The 19,124-nt window shown below is 41.9% G+C and overlaps 1 protein-coding gene and 1 pseudogene across 1 annotated transcript in view; both read right to left on the minus strand.

The window, feature by feature from the left end:
* LOC131895374 (carcinoembryonic antigen-related cell adhesion molecule 1-like) overlaps window positions 1-19,124 on the minus strand; it is a 349,579-nt gene that overhangs the window by 20,487 nt on the left and 309,968 nt on the right. The gene's annotated exons all lie outside the window — the stretch shown is intronic.
* LOC131924747 (probable C-mannosyltransferase DPY19L1) lies at window positions 11,270-13,532 on the minus strand (annotated as a pseudogene).

Raw genomic sequence — 19,124 nt, forward strand, 5'->3', positions numbered from 1 at the left:
ATCTACAAGCTGTGGGGTTTCTGCAAATGCCATGGCCCACAGAGTAATGATCAATGTGAGGCAAGAAGAAAATCCTGTTCAACAGGACTCAGGAGCCTGTGATGGTTCAGACTTCAAGAGTCTGATTCCAGTCACATTGTTGAGACTGTTTAAATACAGTACAATTTGGATTAAAAGTTTCCTTGTGCACAAAGAGACATGATTACATAGAAACTCTTCTCAAAGCACGTCAGTTCTTCTGTGAAATTGGGCTCTATAGATAGGCCACATGTGTTATCTTAAGGACCTAGGAGAATATCTGGTGTGGTCTCTGTCAGACAAAGAGCACAGAGGTCACCTAGGTTATTAACCATCTCCAGTCCTATATGTGAGTACCTTGGGAAACCCCTGGCCATGTAGATAGCACAGAGGTCATCTAGACTGTTAACCACTTCTGGTCCTACTTGTTGGAGGTTGTGGGAGCCAGATATGGCTAGACACTCAGAGCCCAGTTCTTCTGTCTGTAATTGTGAAGCTGTGCCCCCAAGTGCTCAGTCACTTCAGATCTATGTACATGTGATTTGAAGGGGATGCTGTGGAACATTCTAGACAGTGTCTTAAACAGTGGGAGCAAGGTCTTCCCAAGGACTTTAAGTAGCACTCTCACCTGGAAGATCAGAAGGGTGTGACAGTCACAATGGGACAGATGCTACTTGCTCCTAAGGGAGCAGATGGCTTCTGGGTTTCAGGGTCACCCTAGAAATGGGGTGTAGTTCTGCACACTTCCCCTCAGCACACCCTATTCTCAGTTGTCTATGAGAAGCTGGGTCTCCCACCACCCTATTGAGGGCCGAGGAGTGGGATCTTCCCAGAGTCAGACAGTAGAGAATGCAGGTGAGTTTTGGCAGGTGGAGCTGAGGAACAACTGTAGGTCCTGGTGGTGGAGCACCTGGTGATGATCACCAGGAGGTGATGCACAATTGCTGGTTACTGTAGAGTAAGTCTATTGGCAGAGTGGTTTCTCTGAGAATACAGCCTTGTGCTACAACTTTATGGAGCCCTTCTTGCTAAATGCTTCTGGCTAGGGCTCCCTGGCTTTATTCTGAGCTTCCAGACACAATATCCCCCAACAACTGAGGCCTCTTCATAAGTCACTTGTCCCCATCACACTGTGTGCTCTTGTTGTCAACTACCTTTTCTAGAACATTCAGGTCTTCATAATGGCTTTCCTCTTGCCCCTGTCCCTAGCAAGGCGACTGCCTGGCTGGAGGCCAATGTGAGACAAGCTGTTAGCTCCTGAGTCCTTGTGGTAGTTTGAATGTAATTGGTCCCTATAAGCTTATCGGGAGTGGTACTATCAGGACGTGGGGCTTTGTTTTTGTAGGTGTGACCTTGTTGAAGGAAGTATGTAACTGTGGGGGTGTACTTTGAGGTATCCTATGCTCAAGCCATGCCCAGTGTCTCAGACCACTTCCTGTTGCCTGTGGATCAAGATGTAACAGCACTTTCTCTAGTACCATGTCTGTCTGCACACCGCCATGCTCCCTACTATGATGATAATAGACTAAAGGTCTGAAACTGTAAGCCACCACCTCAATGAAATGGTTTCCTTTATAAGAGTTGCTGTGGTCATGGTGTCTCTTAACAGCAACAGAGACCCTAACTTAGACAGAAGATGGTACCAGTGACTGGAATATTGTGATAGGCTGGACCATGTTTTTATTTGGAGTAGTATAGAGTATGGGAGTTTGGATTAGGAAAGCAGTGGAATGCTTTAAGTATTGCTTAATGGCCCCCCCCCAAAAAAAAGAATTTCAGTGTAAATAATTTTCTATTACTTATGTCATTCTTAAAGGTTGTGTATTTATTTTCCATGGACTCAAAAAATCACATTCAACATTGTGACATATGTATTTTAATGTACTTGTCAATCCTGGTTTACAATTGTTATTTTTTGTGGTAGAAATACATAATAGCACACTTACTTGCTATCCAGTAAATTATAAGAATCTGTCATGCAAACACATTGGATGGCCTATTAAAATTACACTTGTTTTCACACATGAAATCTTAAAAATAAAATAATAAAAACATAAAAAATAAAATAGAGTAATAAAAACACATAATACTCTCATTACTGTTTTACTTTGTAAAAATTTCTTATTTACTTTTTGTAAAGTACAGATTATTTCCTAGTGAGGATTAGCAAATATTTGTAACTCTGAAGATCGATAAAGTGTGTGTTGTTTGTTAGGCCCCAGGAAATTAGCATGCAGAAAAAGGGGAAAGTCTCACACTAAAACTGCTTTTAATAAAGTTTACAGTTTAAATTTTGATATTATTATAATCTCTTTCCTTACCTGTTTGATGGTATCTGAAAAGATTATGTATTAAAAAACAAGGAGAAGCACTATTAGGACTATTAGCTAGTGCAGCTAATCTTTTTTTTCATTTTTCATGTATTTTTTATTTAACATATATAGTACATGTAAACAAGGGGCATAAAATTCATAAAAATACAATACTCCTATGCAGTTATCACTTTATTTGAGACACATCCTTTTATTTTCTCCTTAATGCTATTGGCCTACTTTAACAGCACACATTTTCTGTCAGGCATTTTAGAGGCTTATTTTTTATGGAAGTATTACCCAGCTTTTTTTTTTTTCCTTAAAAGAATTTTAATTTTAATAATGACTCACAGTCATTATTTTCCATTTTCTTTCCTTTTTGTATCGCTTTTTTTTTAAAATTTTTATTTTGCAATACAATTAAGTTCTACATACAGGCACAGATTCCCTTGTTCTCCCCCCTCCCGCCCCCCTCACCTTCCCCCCAGCCCGCCCCCCATTCCAATCTCCTCCAGGGCAAAGCCTTCCCCACAGACTGAGATCAGCCTGGTGGACTCAGTCCAGGTAGGTCCAGTCCCCTCCCCCCAGGCCGAGCCAAGCGACCCTGCATAGGCCTCAGGTTTCAAACAGCCCACTCATGCAATGAGCACAGGACCCAGTGCCACTGCCTGGATGCCTCCCAAACAGATCAGGCCAATCAACTGTCTCACCCACTCAGAGGGCCTGATCCAGTTGGTGACCCCTCAGCCATTGGTTCATATTTCATGTGTTTCCGTTTGTTTGGCTATTTGTCTCTGTGCTTTATCCGACCTTGGTCTCAACAATTCTCTCTCATATAAACCCTCCTCATTCTCGCTAATTGGACTCCCAGAGATCCACCTGGGGCCTAGTCATGGATCTCTGCATCCAGATCCCTCAGTAGTTGGATGAGGTTTCTAGCACGACAATTAGGGTGTTTGGCCATCCCATCACCAGAGTAGGTCAATTCGGACTGTCTCTCGACCATTGCCAGCAGTCTGTTGTGGGGGTATCTTTGTGGATTTCTGTGGGCCTCTCTAGCACTTTGTTTCTTCCTATTCTCATGTGGTCTTCATTTACCATGGTCTCCTATTCCTTGTTCTCCCTCTCTGTTGTTGATCCAGCTGGGATCTCCCACTCACCCAAGCTCTCTTTCCCTTGACCCTCGCCCTTCACTACCCCCACTCATGTCCAAGCTGTTCATGTAGATCTCATTCCATTTCTCTGTCATTGGGCGATCCCTGTGTCTTTCTTGGGGTCCTGTTTTCCAGGTAGCCTGCCTGGTGATGTGAGTAGCAGTCCAGTCATCCTTGTTCCACATCTAGTATCCTGTTATGAGTGAGTACATACCATGTTTGTCTTTCTGAGTCTGGGATACCTCACTCAGGATGATTTTTTCTAGGTCCATCCATTTGTCTGCAAACCTCATGATGTCATTGTTTTTCTCTGCTGAGTAGTATTCCATTATGTATATGTACCACATTTTGTTTATCCATTCTTCAGTTGAAGGGCATCTAGGTTGTTTCCATGTTCTGGCTATTACAAACAATGCTGATATGAACATAGCTGAACAAGTGCTCTTGTGGTGTGGTTGAGCATTCCTTGGGTATATGCCCAAGAGTGGTATAGCTGGATCTTGGGGGAGATGGATTCCCAATTTTCTAAGAAAGCGCCATATTGATTTCCAAAGTGGTTGTACAAGCTTGCATTCCCACCAGCAGTGGAGGAGAGTTCCCCTAGCTCTACATCCTCTCCAGCATAAGGTGTCTTCAGTGTTTTTGATCTTAGCCATTCTGACAGGCGTAAGGTGGTATCTCAGAGTTGTTTTGATTTGCATTTCCCTGATGATTAGGGATGTTGAGCAATTCCTTAAATGTCTTTCAGCCATTTGAGTTTCCTCTGTTGAGAATTCTCTGTTTAGTTCTATAGCCCATTTCTTAATTGGACTGTTGGGCATTTTGATATCTAATTTCTTGAGTTCCTTATATATTCTGGATATCAGTCCTCTGTCAGATGTGGGATTGGTGAAGATCTTTTCCCATTCTGTAGGCTGTCGCTTTGCTTTGTTGACCGTATCCTTTGCCCTACAAAAGCTTCTCAGTTTCAAGAGGTCCCATTGATTGATTGTTTCTCTCAGTGTCTGTGCTACTGGTGTTCTATTTAGAAAGTGGTCTCCTATGCCAATGCGTTCAAGACTACTTCCTACTTTCTCTTCTAGCAGGTTCAGAGTAGCTGGGTTTATGTTGAGGTCCTTGATCCACTTGGACTTAAGTTTTGTGCACGGTGATAGATATGGATCTATTTGCAGCCTTCTACATGTTGATATCCAGTTTTGCCAGCACCATTTGTTGAAGATGCTTTCTTTTTTCCGTTGTGCACTTTTGGCTTCTTTGTCAAAAATTATTTGTTCATAGGTGTGCGGATTAATGTCAGGGTCTTCAATTCGATTCCATTGGTCCACATGTCGGTTTTTATGCCAGTACCAAGCTGTTTTTATTACTGTAGCTCTATAGTACAGCTTGAAGTCAGGGATCGTGATGCCTCCAGAGGTTGTTTTATTGTACAGGATTCTTTTGGCTATCCTGGGTTTTTTGTTTTTCCATATGAAGTTGAGTATTATTCTTTCCAGGTCTGTGAAGAATTGTGTTGGTATTTTGATGGGGATTGCATTGAATCTGTAGATTGCTTTTGGTAAAATTGCCATTTTTACTATGTTAGTTCTGCCTATCCATGAGCATGGGAGATCTTTCCATTTTCTGACATCTTCTTCAATTTCTTTTTTCAGGGACTTAAAGTTCTTGTCATATAGGTCCTTCACTTGCTTGGTTAGTGTTACCCCAAGGTATTTTATGTCATTGTGGCTATAGTAAAGGGTGATATATCTCTGATTTCCTTCTCCGCTTTTTTGTCCATTGTATATAGGAGGGCTACTGATTTTTTTGAGTTGATCTTGTATCCTGCTATGTTGCTGAAGGTGTTTATAAGCTGTATCAGTTCCTTGGTGGAATCTTTGGGGTTGCTCAAGTATACTATCATGTCATCTGCAAATAGGGAAAGCTTGACTTCTTCCTTTCCAATTTGTATCCCCTTAATCTCCTTATGTTGTCTTATTGCTCTGGCTAGAACTTCAAGTACTATATTGAGTAAGTATGGGGAGAGCGGACAGCCTTGCCTCGTTCCTGATTTTAGTGGAATTGCTTTGAGTTTCTCTCCATTTAATTTGATGTTGGCTGTTGGCTTGCTGTAAATTGCCTTTATTATGTTTAGGTATGTTCCCTGTATTCCTGATCGCTCCAAGACCTTTATCATGAAGGGGTGTTGGATTTTGTCAAATGCCTTTTCAGCATCTGGTGAGATGATCATGTGTTTTTTTTCTTTGAGTTTGTTTATATGGTGTATCACATTGACAGACTTTCGTATGTTGAACCATCCTTGCATCCCTGGAATGAATCCTACTTGATCATGGTGGATAATTGTTTTGATGTGTTCTTGGAGTCTGTTTGCCAGTATTTTATTGAGTATTTTTGCATCAATGTTCATGAGGGAGATCGGTCTGCAGTTCTCTTTCTTGGTTGTATCCTTGTTTGGTTTGGGAATCAGGGTAATTGTAGCCTCATAGAAGGAGTTTGGTAATGTTCCTTCTGTTTCTATTGTATGGAACAATTTAGAGAGTATTGGTATTAACTCTTCTTTGAAGATCTGGTAGAATTCTGCACTGAAACCATCTGGTCCTGGGCTTTTTTTGGTTGGGAGACTTTTAATGACTGTTTCTATTTCGTTAGGGGTTATTGGACTATTTAAATAGTTTATCTGGTCTTGATTTAATTTAGGTATGTGGTAACTATCCAGAAAATTATCCATTTCTTTTAGGTTTTCCAGTTTTGTGGAATAGAGGTTTTTGAAGTATGACCTGATGGTTCTCTGGATTTCCTCAATGTCTGTTGTTATGTCCCCCTTTTCATTTCTGATTTTATTGATTTGGATGCTCTCTCTCTGTCTTTTGGTTAGTTTGGATAAGGGCTTGTCTATCTTGTTGATTTTCTCAAAGAACCAACTCTTTGTTTCATTAATTTTTTGTATTGTTCTCTTTGTTTCTATTTTATTGATTTCAGCTCTCACTTTGATAATTTCCTGGCATCTATTTTTCCTGGGAGACTTTGCTTCTTCCTGTTCTAGAACTTTGAGGTGTGCTGTTAAGTCACTAGTGTGAGATTTCTCCAGCTTATTTATGTGGGCGTTTAGTGCTATGAATTTCCCTCTTATTACTGCTTTCATAGTGTCCCATAGGTTTGGATATGTGGTGTCTTCATTTTCGTTGATCTCTAGGAAGTCTTTAATTTCTTTCTTTATTTCTTCCTTAACCCATTGGTGATTCAGGTGGGTATTGTTCAGTTTCCATGAGATTGTAGGTTTTCTGTAGTTTTTGTTGTTGTTGAAATCCAACTTTAGATCATGGTGGTCTGATAGAACACAGGAGGTTATTCCAATTGTTTTGTATCTGTTTAGATTTGTTTTGTGACCAAGTATGTGGTCGATTTTAGAGAAGGTTCCATGGGGTGCTGAGAAGAAGGTATATTCTTTTTTGTTAGGATGGAATGTTCTGTAGATGTCGATTAAGTCCATTTGAGTCATGATATCAGTTAAGTCCTTTATTTCTCTGTTAAGTTTCGATTTGGGGGATCTGTCCAGTGGTGAAAGTGGGGTGTTGAGGTCTCCCACTATTAATGTGTGGGGTTTTATATGTGATTTAAGCTTTAATAATGTTTCTTTTACATATGTGGGTGCCCTTGTGTTAGGGGCATAAATGTTCAGAATTGAGACTTCATCTTGGTGGATCTTTCCTGTGATGAGTATGTAATGCCCTTCTTGATCTCTTTTGATTGATTTTAGTTTGAAGTCTATTTTGCTGGATATCAGGATGGCTACACCCGCTTGTTTCTTAAGACCGTTTGATTGGAAAGTCTTTTCCCAGCCTTTTATTTTTAGGTGGTGTCTATCTTTGAATTTGAGATGTGTTTGTTGTATGCAGCAGAAAGATGGGTCCTGCTTTCGTATCCATTCTGTAAGCCTATGTCTTTTTATAGGTGAATTAAGTCCATTGATATTGAGGGATATTAATGTCCAGTGATTGTTCATTCCTGTTATTTTTTGGTGGTGATGTGTGTGTACTTTTCTTCGTTGGGGTTTACTGCTGTGGCTTTATCTATTGCCTGCGTTTTCGAGGGTGTATCTGACTTCCTTAGGTTGGAATTTTCCTTCTAGTGCTTTCTGTAGGGCTGGGTTTGTGGATAAATATTGTTTAAATCTGGCTTTGTCATGGAATGTCTTGTTCACTCCATCTATGATGATTGAAAGTTTTGCTGGGTATATTAGTCTAGGCTGACATCCATGGTCTCTTAGTGTCTGCATTACATCTGTCCAGGACCTTCTGGCTTTCAAAGTCTCCATTGAGAAATCGGGTGTTATTCTGATAGGTTTGCCTTTATATGTCACTTGGCCTTTTTCCTTTGCTGCTCTTAATATTCTTTCTTTATTCTGTACGTTTAATTGTTTAATTATTATGTGGCGAGGGGACTTTTTTTGGGGGTCCAGTCTGTTTGGTGTTCTATAGGCTTCCTGTATCTTCATAGGCATTTCCTTCTTTAAGTTGGGAAAGTTTTCTTCTATGATCTTGTTGAATATATTTTCTGTGCCCTTGAGTTGGTATTCTTCTCCTTCTTCTACCCCTATTATTCGTAGGTTTGGTCTTTTCATGGTGTCCCAAATTTCTTGAACATTTTGGTTCATGACTTTGTTGACTTTAGTGTTTTCTTTGACTGATGAATCTATTTCTTCTATTGTATCTTCAACGCTAGAGATTCTCTCTTCCATCTCTTGCATTCTGTTGATTATACTTGCATCTGAAGTTCCCAATCGTTTTCTCAGATTTTCTATTTCCAGCATTCCCTCTGTTTGTGTCTTCTTCATTTTTTCTATTTCCCTTTTCAGGTCCTGGACTGTTTCCTTCATTTGTTTCATTGATTTTTCTTGATTTTCTTTCAGTATTTTATTGTTCTCTTCCAGGACTTTTTTGATTTCTTCTAATTTGTTTGCCCTTTCCTCTAGTTGTTTACAGCGTTCTTCACATTTTTTTGTCTTTTCCTCTACACGAGCCTCTAGCTTCTTCATGATGACATTCATAAGGCTATTTTCTCCTGCTTCTTCCAATTTCTGATGTTCAGGTCTAGGTGTTGGAGGAGGGCTAGGGCCTGGTGATGGTGTATTGCTATTCATTTTGTTGTATGTGTTTCTGCCTTGATGTCTGCCCATCTCTTTGTGGTTCGTTCTTGGCCTTATCCGCACACTTGGTTCAGACAGAGGTGACAGATTCAGGAAGTCTCTCTCTCTTGTCCAGATGGGAGCTCTCTGTGCTGTGCTTCAGAAGGGAAGTCCGGGGCAAGATGGGAGCTGGGGGCTGGCCTCTAAGTCTCAGGAAGAGGCTTGGGGCTCAGGCAGATGGGCGTGGGGGCAGGGCGTGGAGACTGCAGGGTCTGCCAGGGGTCTTAGAGAAGGGGATCCTTCCCAGTGGGGCTGTGCTTCAGAAGGGAAGTCCGGGGCAAGATGGGCCAGCTTTTTTTTTAATGTCACAATAATAACTATTTCAATCACCTCCTGTATTTCCTTACTTTCCTCACACTAAAGCAAAAATATTTGTAAATGCTAAAAACATGCAAAATACTGAGCTTTAATGCTGCATTGTCAGCTACACAGAATCTATTACTGCTCCATGTCGCCATAAAAGTATTTATGCCGCAGAGCACCGGCTGCTACTGGATGTGCTGGATGCTAAATGTGCAGTGGACCCCCAAGGCCTCTGTTCCAAGCTGACTTGCCTAAAATACAAGCAGAGCTTGCTGGTGGAGTTACATTAAGAAATACTGTTACAAAAGGCTTCTGCAAAGAACTAATTTAGACTACTTTTAATGTTTCCCAGCATGTGAACTGGCTAATAGTATTTTAATGTTTTGTTTCTCTGTACAGAATTTCCAATCATTACACATGAACTTATTATGAAGGGAACTGTTAGAGGGTAAGGATAGAAAAGAACTTTAAAAACGTGATTTTAAAAAAATCTAACTGCTGTATACACACACCAGCCATCTCAGGCTGCAGAATGAGTGCGGACAAGCAGGGCATGCACGCCCCCTCACACCCATGCCCACTCTTTTCCTCCAACCTCAACAGCCCTCTTTCCACTTCCTTGCATTACTGCACCATCACTGAAACTCCTAACCCACCAATCTCCAGCCGCTTCCCTATTTACTGAATTGGTAAAAGCTTATAAACAAAACTAAGCTCCAAGTGAGGAAGCACAGTCCGAGTGTTTGACACTGGGAATGACAGTCCCTGGGCAGTTCCAGGGAGGGAGACCCTGGGAGGTGAGGCTGGCTCTGGGGACAGTGAGGCCACACTCAGTCTCACATGCTGTCTTTTGCAGGTTGACCAATAAGAGCAAGCCTGCACTTCCCCCAGACAAGCTTGTCCTTGGGCTCTGGAAAGAAGGCAGAAAGAGAACAGCTCTTCCGTGGCTGCCAGGAGTGGGCACCGGAAGCCATCCCTGAGGACTCCAGTCTCAAGGGCAATCCACACTGAGGTTAATCAGCCTGTGGTTAATAAAGAGAAGACTGTAATTAAATGTGTAGTCAGCCATGGTCACAATTTGCTTAGAATTTAAAACCTGAAAACCATTTCTTACAACAATGAAGATCCATGGTTTTGAAGAATCCCATTTCACACAAATTAACTTCTAAGAAACAAAATTTATATAAGAAATTCAAAGCATGTTTGGAAAATTTTCAAAAAACAAACAATCAAAAAAAAAAAGGAAGAAAAAATGGGGAAGACTGAACATACTCATTCCTCATACTGAATTTTTTATTTTAGGTAAAATTATAAGGCTTGAGGCTTTGTCTTATTAAAGACAGGCAATTTTGAAAGAAAAATAGAAAAACTATTCTATTATCATTATTCATTTACATTTTGACAGAAAAGTTAGTTATGTTTTATTTTATCTTAATAGTAAAGGAAAATTACCATATACTACAGTCTACCATAAGCTACGTCTCTATATATATTAGGATCTAGATACATCATATTTGAGGTTGTCCAAAATAGCTTTTCTTAAAACTGTAATTAATCATGAAAAAATTTTAAATGGATTAAAAATATTAAAATATAATATTTGATTAATACTAAAAATGAGAAAAATACACATTTACTAATTTTTTTAACCAAGAATAAGCACTTGCTAATCAACCTAAAGACAAGATAGCATTTATTTGGGGGGAGAAAAAAGTCTGTGTGGGAAGAGGCAGATGCCACATGGCTGGGAACTAAGGAGCTGTTCCTCCCACCACATCCAGGAGTCTGGGTAACAATGGGCAGGAACACTTGATTCACAAGCGCCATAGAGAACAAAAGAGCACCAGGAAGTAAGATGTGCAGGTGACCCAGAGGCCAGTGGCACCTGGACTCACGGTGAGATGGGCTGACAAGATTGGGACAGAGTCACCCGAGTGTCCAGAGGTAAGACCAGGAGGTAAGTAAGAAGCCAGGTGGGTTAACAGGCCCTCAACAGTTCAGAAAGAACTATGTTTTCATATCATCTTCATCTTTGTCATGACCCATGATGTGTTTCTACACAGATGGCTTTGTTCACTCTAACACAAATATTTAAATGAAGTACAAGCATATACTCATTTGCATAGCAATTTTTAACAGGTGCACTGAAACAGTAACTAATTGATCTGATGTAAGTCATTTTCACAATCAGAATGACAAATTGACCAAATAAATGTTTTCCATTTGAAAACAGTTACTTTGAAAGACTTTTAAAGGTTTTGCAATCTGAGTTAAAATGATACACGACTTAGTGGCAAAGCAGTAAAGCCGTTACTAATGCGGTCTCTGTAGCCGGGGCACATGGCAGTCACTCTTTGATAACTTCTAGGACTTTGTAAACGCTGTTCTGGAACACTGTGGTGAAGTGAGGCTTGGACTCCTTCACCAAGATGTTACACAGGGGTGTCTTCCCAGCGTTGGCTGGATCCTCCACATCCCAGATTTCAGGCATGCTGCACCCAGGCTTGGATCGTCTTATGCACCATGACTCTTCTAGAATGTAGTAATTCACTTTCAATTTCATCAATTCCTTCTTCACTTCTTCAGCTGCTTTGCGGCTATACATCAAATACACAATTTTTGTTCTGGCTCTCTGACCTGCATCTTCATAATGAGGGTGGTTCACCACAGGCCACAGAGCAGAGAGCTTCACACTGGCCATGGTGGGCATGGCGCCTGCAAACACAGCATCTGGTTTTGTGCTGTATCTGATCCATTCTATGAGCTCTTCTTGTGGCAGATTGCTGAACTCCCCTACAATGTTCCACTGGGTTTGTAGGTTTGCTGAGCCTTGAATGGACATTGCTGCTAATACAGCAAAGACAACAGTACCAGGATGTACTTTGCCAAAGAGCCATCTAAACAGCCGTCTGGAGCAGATCAGGGAGGACATCACACACATGTGCGGTGTCAGGAAGAGCTTCAGCCACATGATCAGGACACCGAGCGCTGTGTAGGCTAACAGCTGCAGAGCATGGTAGACCAACTCTCCATGATCAAATTGGTGTTTTCTTACATGTGTCTGTTGTTTAGCTATGACACCCCACATATCACTAACAATCTTTCGAACAATCACAGCGAACACGACCAGAACAACAGGGAGCAGCAGTGTCTTCGTGTATCTCAGTGGAGTCTCCTTTTCCATAAAGTCAAACTCTGCTGCACAAGTATATAGTAAAGTATCAAGATCCTTGTAACTGAAGAATTTTGATGTTAATAAGTTGCCAATATGAGCATCATCTGCAATGCCGAAGATTCTGGGAGTCAAATACTTGAGTGTAACAGAACCACATAACCAACAACACCCTTGGATAACCCATAAACTAAGTTCAGATACATTCATTTTTAGGAACTGTGGTTTCACTGCCGGCATACCCCAAATAATTACCAAAGAGGATGCATAGTAAGATGTTAGTAACATCGAGTTCCCAAACATCAACACAAAACAAGGCACAAGAGAAATCATGTGTATATAAATGATCTTCCGTGATTTACAAATATCAATGTATCCCACAACATACACTGCAAATAATGATGAAATCTGAGTAAGAAGCACGAACTGGGCAAACTGCCAAGGAAGCATGAAGAAGACATTGGAAACGCAGAGTGCAATCAAGCTCCCTCTGTAAAGTTTTGTAGCCCTGAGAATGTGAATCACCAGCAACATCTGAAGCACAAGGAACGGGTATGAGAAGCTTTCCCGGAGAGGTGCACTCTCCGTGATTGAAGAAGAAGCATAACACTGTGACCAGGCCTCCCAATCGGCTGCCACTCAAATATGTGCCATAGATGAAGAATAATGCCATCATTAGTCCATTTAACATAAAAATTACAGCAACATAAAAGCAAGCAGGATCTCCCAATCCCTCGCAGCTTTCAATTGAACTGAGTCCTTCTCCTCGGGTAACTGTCCAGCATGTCTTGGTCTGTATACCAATCAAATCCATTATTTTGGTGTAAATGCGGTACCAGCTGGCTAAGATCACCTCCGGGTAAAGATTGAACCTTTTTAATGTGTTAATAACAAGTGGGTACTCAGCTTGTCATTCATTATCATCCACACTCCATTCAAAAATGACGGTGCTTCCACAATAGTCTTGAAGTAAGAAAATACAGCCCCATTTCGGTGCGGAAAGCCATCTCCCTTTCCAGGGTTGAGAGGTGAGAAAAATGCCGATCATTTTCAAAAAGGTGTGTTATGTGGCTCCAGTGCAAGAGGGCTGCAAAGGAAGCTAGCAGCAGCGTGCTCCAGGTCCGGCAGCGCCCGCGCCGCAGGCCCAGCGCCCAGCGCAGCCCGGCCGCCAGGCGGCCCGTGAGGCCGTCCGGGGCGGGCGCAGCGGTCTCTGTGCGGGGCCCCTTCCTGCCCGCCGCGCCTCTGCGCCCCGGCGACGGCGGCGCGCGCTCCGGCCCCCGCTCCCCGGCGCCCACCTCGGATGCCCCGCTCACTGGCGGCGGTGATGCGCGGGCCGGCCGGGGCGGCCTGGAAGCCGCGTCCCGGTGTTTGCTCCGCGCCTGCAGGACCATCTTAGCACAGTCGTGCCCGCTAGCTGCACGCGCCGGGACAGGAGCCAGGATCCGCGGACTCGCAGCTAATCTTTTTTTCTTTTTTTTTTTTTTTTTTAAATTTTTATTTTGCAATACAATTAAGTTCTACATACAAGCACAGATTCCCTTGTTCTCCCCCCTCACGCCCCCCTCACCTTCCCCCCAGCCCGCCTCCCATTCCAATCTCCTCCAGGGCAAAGCCTTCCCCACAGACTGAGATCAACCTGGTGGACTCAGTCCAGGCAGGTCCAGTCCCCTCCTCCCAGGCCGAGCCAAGCGACCCTGCATAGGCCCCAGATTTCAAACAGCCAACTCATGCAATGAGCACAGGACCCAGTGCCAGTGCCTGGATGCCTCCCAAACAGATCAGGCCAATCAACTGTCTCACCCACTCAGAGGGCCTGATCCAGTTGGTGACCCCTCAGCCATGACAGAGGACTGATATCCAGAATATATAAGGAACTCAAGAAATTAGACATCAAAATGCCCAACAGTCCTATTAAGAAATGGGCTATAGAACTAAACAGAGAATTCTCAACAGAGGAAACTCAAATGGCTGAAAGACATTTAAGGAATTGCTCAACATCCCTAATCATCAGGGAAATGCAAATCAAAACAACTCTGAGATACCACCTTACACCTGTCAGAATGGCTAAGATCAAAAACGCAGCTAATCTTTTTAACATTGGGTAACAAACAAACAGCTAACTTTTCCTTTAGGATTATAATATGAAAGTGATATTGGTACTGAACTTTAGAAGACAATATCAAAAAGATCACTCCAACATGGATGATGACTCATGAAAACTGCATCTATTTGCACTCCTCATGTGACTCATAGGCAGCTCAGCTGATTTCAGATTCTCTTGTCCCCAGCGATTGTTAGCCTGTGTGTAACCTTGGGAATGGGCTTATAAATTTTTTAAGCTTCAGAAACTTCCTGAAACTTGTGAATTTCATTTGCTTCCTGAATCTCCTCCCCCACCCCCCAAAAGAGAACGTTTTAATTCAGGGGAAGTCACCATACAGCAGCTGATACACCCATAGAATCTCCAATGTATACTCTTCTTTATTGAATCTCTCTCTCTTCCACGACAATTCTAGGTTACAGTAAGTTGACAAAATTAACTGTCGCTGTTACTTGTATAGAATTTTGCTTCCGAAACAGGGAAATGGATTTTTACAGAAATAATAGAACAGTGAGAACTGGTTGGATTACACAGACACACTCTTAAACTTCAAATCTAGAAGTAAAATATAATGGATAAAATCCTGCATTTTAAATGCAGAATAAACTCTGGGTCCTATCATGCATTTGATGATTACTATTAAAGAGGTTAATTATTATGGATATCATATAAAATTCACTTCATTTGTGACTAGCTTGCTTAATTTTTTATTAATTGATATACCTACATGTATTCTATTCATCTGCTTTCCCTGACTCCACTCATCTAAATTCCTGTTAACCTTTCTACCTTTCCATTCTATGTTGGCTCATGAACTCTGTGATTAATCTAAATGTGAAGAACAATTTACCTTCTACTGAGTGAGGGCTGCCTAGAAGAGATTATTATTGCTCTACAAGGTGTCATTCTCTAGAAGGTGAGCTTGGACCTCTCAAATGACAATTGGCTTTTGAGAATTCCAAAAAAATGAAGGAAAAATAATGGATGCTTTCCAAGATCTATGTATGCACCTACAGACAGTCTATCAGAGGAGGCTACCAGAGAAACAAAGACGGTGAACTGAGCCACTAAATTAGCAGGCTTCAATCACATGTTAAATTCTATTGAAATTTCCATCTAAACAAATAACAAAGTAAAGTTAACTGAACTGGCGTGTGTTTAGTAAGGTCATATTATTGATTATTGTTTCAAAATTGATATTCTTCACTCTAAACAAATATTTCTGATACAACAAAAAAAAGAGTTGCAGTGGTCATGGTGTGCCCCGGCCAGCGGGGTGTCAACGGGGGTGACCCACCTGTGGGAGAGAATGAGAGGGATGGGGGAGACACGAAAGGACGACAGCAAGACAGTGTGTTCTGATCAAGCTGCAAATTTTATTCTCCTCAGCAAGGCTTATATAGCATGGGAGGGGGAGGGAAGGAGGGAAGGGGTGCACGATGTGCCGAAGTGCAGGTGAAGGGCTACCTGCAAGTCGTGCAAGTCGTGAGGCTGCTAGGTGGTAAGGTCACTGGTCAGGGCCTATTGTTCTGTTGCTATGCTACCTGACCTGCCTGACCTGTTCTTTATCTTTAGTTTAGGGTAGGGGCTTGTTCTCTGGCCTAGCTAGTACTTTTCCATGGTCCATGTTTGGTCTCTGACAATGGTTTCTCTTCACAGCAACAGAAACCCTAACTAAGACAGAAGATGGTACCAGGGACTGGAGTATTGTGATAGGCTGGAATGTGTTTTTATTTGGAGTAATGTGGAGTATGGAAGTTTGGATTAGGAAAGTAGTGGAATGCTTTAAGTACTGCTTAATGGGACAGACTAGTAGGAACATGAAAGACATTGGTGTTGAGTTATTTGAACTGTGGGGGCCTGGTCAAGAGATTTCAGAGGAGAAGAATATTAATATGTGGCCTAGAGATTGTTCTTGTGATATTTTGGTGAAGAATATGTTCTTGTCCAAAAAGTCTGCCTGAGGCTAAAGTGAAGTGTTTTGGATTAATTCCATTGGCAGAGGAAATCTCAAAACAGCCTAGTGTAGACTCTGCTGTGTTTTTATGACTCACCACACTTATACAGATTTATAATGAAAAAGAGGAAGCTGAGCAAGGAAAAAATACAAAATGTACAATTTGAGGGGAAAGGGCACCAGGAAGTGGAATGGAACTAATTCTAGTATTCAAAAAGATAAACATATTAAGAAATGGAATACAGGGAGTGGTGGCCTCAGGGCAATATCCTACTAAGCTAAGTTTCCAACAGGTGAAAAGAAATTAAAGAAAAGCTTAAATCAGGGTGTGGTGGTACATACCTTTAATCCCAACACTGGGAAGGCATAGGCAGAGGCAGGGGGATCTCTGAGTTTGAAGCCAGCCTGGTCTACAGAGCAAATTTTAGTACAGCCATGCTTAGGCAGTGAAGGAAACCAAGCAAAACAGAAAATTGGTGAAGATGTAAATAAACAAGGAGGTCACACTACAGCACCAGCAAGCAGCAGAACATGACAGCTTTGGCCACCTGGTTATGATTAATGATGGAAGAAATAGGCTATGGAATTTGCCTCCTTGACTAAGGAAAACCACTGAGGCTAGGCATGTGTCAGGAGTGTCCCTAAATGGAGGACCAGAGAGGCTGTGAAGCTGTGAAGGAGAAGCTTGGATTTCCTTGGAGACCCCAAGATGTTGGAGATGGCTGAGACTTGGGATACCTGCTGAGAAGAGCTGTAACAGGAAATGGAACCAGCCCAAGAGAGTAATGTGTTGTAGCATGAATCTTAACAGTTCTTATTAATAAGATCAAACCTGAGGCCAGTTATTGGGGTCAATGCTGGTAGATCAAAGAGACAGAACAAGCCACAGCCATCTCACCTGGCCAACTTCTCAGCTGGTCTTGTTTCCTCAGACTGGAAGCCTCTGTGTCCTCATCCCAATAGCTCTCAGCTGAACTGTATTGCTCCAAAGCCTGAATGCTTAACCAGCCAAATGCTGCTAGTTTCTGGTCCTCACGCCTTATAAACCTTTCTGCTTTCCACCACCACTCCCTGGGATTAAAGGCTGCTTTCTGGGAATAAAGGCGTGAGTCACCATGCCTGACTGTTTCCAATTCGGCCTTGAACTCACAGAGATCCAGAGGGATTTCTGTCTCTGGAATGCTAGGATTAAAGGCATGTGCTAACATTTTCTAGCCTAAGTATCTTGTGGCTTTTCTGTTCTCTGACCCCAGATAAGTTTACTAAGGTACACAATATTTTGGGGAACACAATACCACCACAATGTGTTGTGGTCAACATAGCTGAAAGAATTCGTAGATCTGAAGAGCAGTTTGAAGTAAGACCTGGAGATGCAGAGTTTGGAGTTTGCCCAGATTATTTTCAGTCTCACTTTTGTCCAATATTTCCTCATTATGCTCCCTTCACTACACTTTAGAAGAGTAATGTAAATCTTGTGCCATTATATGTTGGAAGCATGTGTTTTTTAATTTTTATTTTATAGGAGATTATAGTTAAGAGATTGCGTGAATCTCAGAAGAAACTTTGAACTTTCCACTTTTAAACATTGTTGATCTGTGATAGACTATGGAGTCTTTTGAAGCTGGACTAAATATATTTTACATTATGATATTGTTACAAGTTTATGGGGGCCAGTGGTGATATTTTATTTGTATTAAAATGTTATTTGTATGTTGATAAATAAAGTTGCCCAGGGTTCAGAGCTATTAGCAAGCCATAGGAAAGTAGGGCAGTGGTGGCGTATGCTTGTAATCCCAGCACTTGGTAGGCAGAGCTAGGTAAGTCTCTGTGTGTTCAGGGATACAGCCAGTATTGGATACACATGCCTTTAATTTCAATACCAATCATAGAAAACCTGGAGGCCTATACAGACAGGCCATGATGAGGCGGTCATGTGGTTGGGTTTACAACCAATGAGAAGGCAGAACAGAAATTCTATATAAGGACTTTAACACAGGGGTAGCTCTGGTTTGGAGAGGTAGGACCACCACAGGAGGAAGGGTAAGGTTTTAGCTCTTAGCTCTGACCTCTTGGCTTTCTTCTTTGCATTGGTTCTGTGTTCTTATTTAATAAGAAGGTTGGTTACATCTATAGGCCAGGAAGTAGGATGTGGTGGTTTGAATGTAATTGGCCCCCACAAGATAACAGGCAATGGCACTATTAGGAGTTGTGGTTTTGTTGTAGTAGATATGGCCTTGTTGGAGAAAGTGTGTCACTTAAAAGCAGGCTTTAAGGTCTCCTATGCTCAAGCCATACCCAGTGTCTCAGTTTACTTCCTGTTGCCTCTGGTTCAAAATTGTAGAAAACTCAGCTCCTTCTCCAGCACCATGTCTGCCTGCATGCTACCATTTTCCACCGTGATGACAATGGACTGAATCTCTAAGGCATAAGATGTCCTATTAAATGTTTTCCTTTGTAAGAGTTTCTGTGTTCATGGTGTCTCTTCACAGCAATAGAAATTTTAAGACAGTCCTGATTATCAGTCATCCTCCAAGAGGTAGCAGCACTGGGACAGGAACCAATGTCAGAAAATCTGTGACCTCAGGTCAGCCAGGGAATGCCTGAAGTTGCTCAGTGAGAAGGTGGTGGCTTGTGTTGTGGGAACCTGAATTATAAAGGAAAATGCAAGGTTGTTTTCTTTTATTTTAGATTTGCTTTTACTCTCCCTGTCTCTCAGCCTGTGTCATTCTCTCTCTCTCTCTCTCTCTCTCTCTCTCTCTCTCTCTCTCTCTCTCTCTCTCTCTCTCTGTATATGAGTATGCCACATGTGCGCAGGGTTCCTATTGAAGCCAGAAGAGGGCATCATTGCCCCTGGATATGAAGCTTCAGGCAGCTGTGAACCTCCTGATGTATATGCTGGGAACTGAACTCAGTTCTTCTGAAAGA

The sequence above is a fragment of the Peromyscus eremicus genome, chromosome 1 (assembly GCF_949786415.1).
Source record: "Peromyscus eremicus chromosome 1, PerEre_H2_v1, whole genome shotgun sequence".
In the NCBI taxonomy this organism is placed as follows: Eukaryota; Metazoa; Chordata; class Mammalia; order Rodentia; family Cricetidae; genus Peromyscus; species Peromyscus eremicus.